Source organism: Acipenser ruthenus, chromosome 50 (genome assembly GCF_902713425.1).
Source record: "Acipenser ruthenus chromosome 50, fAciRut3.2 maternal haplotype, whole genome shotgun sequence".
Classification (NCBI taxonomy): Eukaryota; Metazoa; Chordata; class Actinopteri; order Acipenseriformes; family Acipenseridae; genus Acipenser; species Acipenser ruthenus.
This window is the reverse complement of record NC_081238.1, coordinates 8,616,621-8,623,331: the sequence shown is the minus strand read 5'-3', so window position 1 is coordinate 8,623,331 and position 6,711 is coordinate 8,616,621.

Here is a 6,711-nt window from a genome sequence, read left to right as displayed (position 1 = left end):
TAGATGGAAGAGGAAGAAGAAGAAGAAGAAGAAGAAGAAGAAGAAGAAGAAGAAGAAGAAGAAGAAGAAGAATTTTACCTTAGGTTGACGACTTATATCTCATTGTGTATAAGAGGTATGTACGTTTTTTTTCACATTTGAGGTAAGAAAGTTTCAGACTTTTGATACTGGTACAGATGGTAATTCTAAGTGATTTAGTTTTGCCGCTGCAACATGGTAAAAACAGCTAAACTATTTGAGCTGTATAGAGACTCTCGGTAGTTTCAAACAAGTTTTTCTAACTTGTAGGTGGAACTACCGTTCCTCTCAATGTGTGGATAAAAATGCATGGGGTCTTCAAAAATCTGCAAAAAAATACATTGGAAAAAGAAGAAGAAGAAGAAGAAGAAGAAGAAGAAGAAGAAGAAGAAGAAGAAGAAGAAGAAGAAGATGATTTTTTGATGACTTGGACGACTTATTTCTCTTACTGTATGACAGATATTTACTTTTTTCCAATAGGACGTCATCGAGGGAAGGACAAGGCAGTAATTTACTGGTTAACATTGCAATCGTGTTTATTTAAAAAAAAAAGTGTGAAGTAGTGGTGGGGGCTGTGGACTCTTGATCGGAGGGTCATGGGTTCGATCCAAGGTGGGGGACACTGCTGTTGTACAAGATAGTTTACCTAGATTGCTCCAGTATAAATGGGTAATTGTATGTAAACATAATGTGATACAATTGTAAGTAGCCCTGGATAAGGGCGCCTGTTAATAAATAAGAAAGGGCCAATACTGAGTTTGCGAGCATATCAAAATACAATAAAGGGTTACAACAGTTTAGCACTTTCCATTAAATGTAATGTTCTTTGACAGTAGCCTCCATCTGGAAAACCAGAAATCTATTCAAAGTTGTGGGGGGCTTTGGCATGGATACCCCAGCTGTAGAGGATGAAGAGGGTTTTAAGAACAACAATGTAAGAACATGACTTAAAAATTTTTATAACAGAATTTAGTTTTAAAAGAGGATAGGATATCGTACATCGTCTGTAAAATCTTAAATACTGTGATATAATTTTTGGGGCATATCGGCCACCTCTAATTCAACCTATAATTTTGAGAGACTCCCTGTTACAAAGGTTTGGATACCCTTGTTATTTTGCAAAGATTTTTAAAATAAAAAATACAAGATTGCAATGTTACCCGGTGAATTACTGTCTTGTCCTTCCGTCAATGACATCGTATACTCCTTCACAGGAAGTGTAGTCCACTCAAGAGCAGAACTGTATTTATTTATGTGAAAAATATTGAGCGCAGAGATGTGTCAATACCTGCGATGGTTTGCTGGCATTTGGGTCTATTTATTTTATACAAGTTGTCACAGCTACCGTACGTTAAACAAGAAATGTAGTGACAGAATTTGGAATGCTTTTCAGTGGGCTTGCCACACCAACTCAGGTAATAGAGGCCACTGTATAATTCAACATGTATTTGACTATTGCTGGTAGTAGTTTAATATAGAACCAATACCACAATTTTTACCATCTTAGAACTTGAAAGGTACAGAAAGTGCCAACATCCAACTGTGCTTAAGTATACATCAATATGCATACTGAAATGTGTGAACAATTTGAGATTTACTCTGAATTGTTGTAATTGTGATGCAATCTGGAGTGCCCTTTCTTGAACTTCTCCTCTTGTGAGGAATGAGAAATTTGCATATAAGGTAGATTGCGCAGGCAATTGCAATACAGCACTCCCTGTTCCTTGGTATTCACCTTGGTCTCCAGTTTGTTTAATTTGCAATAGTTATGGACCTGGATAAGGGTCTCTTTCAAGATAATACAACAATAAAAAACAGCAAGGCTATATTCATTCACTGTTATTGCCCGTTGGTCGAAGTCCACACTTTGGAGGTGATATGGGGTGTACCATAATAACATAAAACAGATTTATTTTTTGTTTTTTTGCATGAAAATCATAGACTCAGGTCTCAAGCGGATAAATATAATTTATATATATACAGACGTGCTCAAATTTGTTAGTACCCCTCCACAAAAAACGAAGAATGCACAATTTTCTCTGAAATAACTTGAAACTGACAAAAGTAATTGGCATCCACCATTGTTTATTCCATATTTAATAGAAATCAGACTTTGCTTTTGATTTTTCATTCAACATAATATTGTAAATAATAAAACAAATGAAAATGGCATGGACAAAAATGATGGGACCGCTAACCTAATATTTTGTTGCACAACCTTTAGAGGCAATCACTGCAATCAAACGTTTTCTGTAGCTCTCAATGAGACTTCTGCACCTGTTAACAGGTAGTTTGGCCCTCTCTTCCTGAGCAAACTGCTCCAGCTGTCTCAGGTTTGATGGGTGCCTTCTCCAGACTGCAAGTTTCAGCTCTTTCCATAGATGTTCGATAGGATTCAGATCAGGACTCATAGAAGGCCACTTCAGAATAGTCCAATGTTTTGTTCTTATCCATTCTTGGGTGCTTTAGCTGTGTGTTTTGGGTCATTATCCTGTTGGAGGACCCATGACCTGCGACTGAGACAGAGCTTTCTGACACTGGGCAGTACGTTTCGCTCCAGAATGCCTTGATAGTCTTGAGATTTCATTGTGCCCTGCACATATTCAAGGCACCCTGTGCCAGGCGCAGCAAAGCAGCCCCAAAACATAACCGAGCCTGCTCCATGTTTCACTGTAGGTATGGTGCTCTTTTCTTTGAAAGCTTCATGTTTTCGTCTGTGAACATAGAGCTGATGTGACTTGCCAAAAAGCTCCAGTTTTGACTCATCTGTCCAAAGGACATTCTCCCAGAAGGATTGTGGCTTGTCAATATGCATTTTAGCAAATTCCAGTCTGGCTTTTTTATGTTTTTCTTTCAGAAGTGGAGTCCTCCTGGGTCTTCTTCCATGGAGCCCACTTTCGCTCAAAAAGCGACGGATGGTGCGATCAGAAACTGACGTACCTTCACCTTGGAGTTCAGCTTGTATCTCTTTGGCAGTTATCCTTTTTCTACCATTCGTACTATCCTTCTGTTCAATCTGGTGTCGATTTTCCTCTTGTGGCCGCGCCCAGGGAGGTTGGCTACAGTTCCATGGAGCTTAAACCTCTTAATAATATTTGCAACTGTTGTCACAGGAACATCAAGCTGCTTGGAGATGGTCTTGTAGCCTTTACCTTTACCATGCTTGTCTATTATTTTCTTTCTGATCTCCTCAGACAACTCTCTCCTTTGCTTTCTCTGGTCCATGTTCAGTGTGGTGCACACAATGATACCAAACAGCACAGTGACTACTTTTCTCCATTTAAATAGGCTGAATGACTGATTACAAGATTGGAGACATGTTTGATACTAATTAAAGAAACTAATTAGTTTGAAATATCACTATAATCCAATTATTTATTATCTTTTCTAAGGGGTACCAACAAATGTGTCCAGGCCATTTTAGAATATATTTGTAGAATAAGCAATAATTCATCTCTTTTCACAGCTTCTTTGCTTTATTCTATGACATACCAAAGGCATGCAAGTATACATGATAAAATAGCTTTTAATTTCATCACTTTTCAGGAGGAATGAAGCATTATTTCAATGAGCTGTAAGGGTACCAACAAATTTGAGCACGTCTGTATATATATATATATATATATATATATATATATATATATATATATATATATATATATATTATTGTGTAGCTGATGCTTTTTCAAATAACATTTGATGAATTACATGTTTTATACATGTTTAGCTGTTAAACAAATGGTCACTTAACATGTTTAATAAACACTTTAATACCATTTAATTTAACATTTTTGTTTTAATTTTAAACTTATGGTATTTAAAAAAAATACAATGGCCTGCACTCCAAGAATGTAATACAGAATCATAAAAACACTTATAGATTTTAAAGCTAAATTCCGTTATAACAATTTAAAATCATGTTTCTTCTTAAAACCCTCTGCACCCTCTACAGCTGGGGTATCCATGCCAAAGCCCCCCACAACTTTGAATAGATTTCTGGTTTTCCAGATGGAGGCTAGTCAAAGAACATAGGGTTTAGTGAAAAGTGCTAAACAGTTATAACCCTTTCCTGTATTTTGATATGCTCAGGATTGGCCCTTCATAAGTTACAATATCATTAGTTTGGCTCCCTGTTACAAAGGTTTGGATACCCTTGTTATTTTACAGAAACTAAAAAATAAAAGATTGCAATGTTACCCAGTGAATTACTGTCTTGTCCTTCCATCAATGACATCGTATACCCCTGCACAAAAATTATATATATATATATATATATATATATATATATATATATATATATATATATATATATATATATATATATATATATATATATAATTGTTTATTTACAGATTACCAGATACTCATTTTTAATTCATCAATAAAAACACCCTGAACTGCAGCGATGACACGAACGCTTTGTTTTAATTAGGGAAGATGTCCAGGAAACACTGTCTAGTGTCTTTAGACCTCCATCCAATTTACCTTTTCCCACTAAGGTTTTAGAGAAGGTGGGAGCTGGCCAACGCAATATATTTCTTGGTGATAACCAAGAACTTGAAAAGTTTAAATCGGGCTTTAGATCTGGTCACAGTACAGAGACTGCCCTAGTCAAAGTGCTAATGATTTACTAATGAGCGCAGACTCCAGTCACATATCCATTCTGGTTCTGTTAGATCCAAGTGCAGCATCTGATACTATTGATCATGCTAGTTTAACTGATCGCCTTGAAAGTTGGATAGGGCTTTCAGGAACTGTTTTAGACTGGCTTAGGTCATATCTTACGGACAGGCAGAATTTTGTTTCAATAGCAGACTTTGTATCACAATTATCCACTATCTCCTGTGGTGACCCCAGGGCTCCATTCTTGGCCCCTTACTATTCTCCTTATACATGCTACCATTGGGCATGATTATCTGTAAACACCATGTACATCTTCACTGTGATGCTGACGACACACAGCTTTACATCTCTGTGAAACCTGGGGATATATCGGTTGTCTCCACCCTAATTGCATGTCTGTCGGAGGTGGAAAGCTGGATGTCCCAACATTTTTTGCAGTTAAATTCAGGTAAGACTGAAGTTGGAGCAGAAATTGGAGTTGGTAAATTCTATAAAAACTAATTTAGGTAAATATAATTCAAATATAAATTCCAAAGCCAGAAACCTGGGATTTGTAATTGATTCTGATTTATGATTTGAGGGTCAAATTCACAATACCACTAAAGTGTCCTTTTATTATTTATGTAACATTGGCAAGATTAGGTCTTTTTTAATCATTGCCTGATGCTGAGAAGCTAATTCATGTGTCTGTGCTGTGTGTCTGTACTGTATGTGTGTCAGTGTGTCTGTGCTGTGTATCTGTACTGTATATGTGTCAGTGTGTCTGTGCTGTGTGTCTGTACTGTATGTGTGTCAGTGTGTCTGTGCTGTGTGTCTGTACTGTGGATGTGTGTCAGTGTGTCTGTGCTGTGTGTCTGTACTGTGGATGTGTGTCAGTATGTCTGTGCTGTGTATCTGTACTGTATGTGTGTCAGTGTGACTGTGCTGTGTGTCTGTACTGTATGTGTGTCAGTGTGTCTGTGCTGTGTGTCTGTACTGTATGTGTGTCAGTGTGTCTGTGCTGTGTATCTGTACTGTATGTGTGTCAGTGTGTCTGTGCTGTGTGTCTGTACTGTATGTGGTTCAGTGTGTCTGTGCTGTGTGTCTGTACTGTATGTGTGTCAGTGTGTCTGTCTGTACTGTATGTGTGTCAGTGTGTCTGTGCTGTGTGTCTGTACTGTATGTGTGTCAGTGTGTCTGTGCTGTGTATCTGTACTGTATGTGTGTCAGTGTGTCTGTACTGTATGTGTGTCAGTGTGTCTGTGCTGTGTGTCTGTACTGTATGTGTGTCGGTGTGTCTGTGCTGTGTATCTGTACTGTATGTGTGTCAGTGTGTCTGTACTGTATGTGTGTCAGTGTGTCTGTGCTGCGTGTCTGTACTGTATGTGTGTCAGTGTGTCTGTGCTGTGTATCTGTGCTGTGTGTCTGTACTGTACGTGTGTCAGTGTGTCTGTGCTGTGTGTCTGTACTATATGTGTGTCAGTGTGTCTGTGCTGTGTGTCTGTACTGTATGTGTGTCAGTGTGTCTGTGCTGTGTATCTGTACTGTATGTGTGTCAGTGTGTCTGTGCTGTGTGTCTGTACTGTATGTGTGTCAGTGTGTCTGTGCTGTGTGTCTGTACTGTATGTGTGTCAGTTTGTCTGTGCTGTGTGTGTGTCAGTGTGTCTGTGCTGTGTGTCTGTACTCTATGTGTGTCAGTGTGTCTGTGCTGTGTGTCTGTACGGTATGTGTGTCAGTGTGTCTGTGCTGTGTGTCTGAACTGTATGTGTGTCAGTGCTGTATGTGTGTCAGTGTGTCTGTGCTGTGTGTCTGTACTGTATGTGTGTCAGTGTGTCTGTGCTGTGTGTCTGTACTGTATGTGTGTCCGTGTGTCTGTGCTGTGTGTCTGTACTGTATGTGTGTCAGTGTGTCTGTGCTGTGTGTCTGTACTGTGTGTGTCAGTGTGTCTGTGCTGTGTATCTGTACTGTATGTGTGTCAGTGTGTCTGTGCTGTGTGTCTGTACTGTATGTGTGTCAGTGTGTCTGTGCTGTGTGTCTGTGCTGTATCTGTGTCAGTGTGTCTGTGCTGTGTGTCTGTGCTGTATGTGTGTC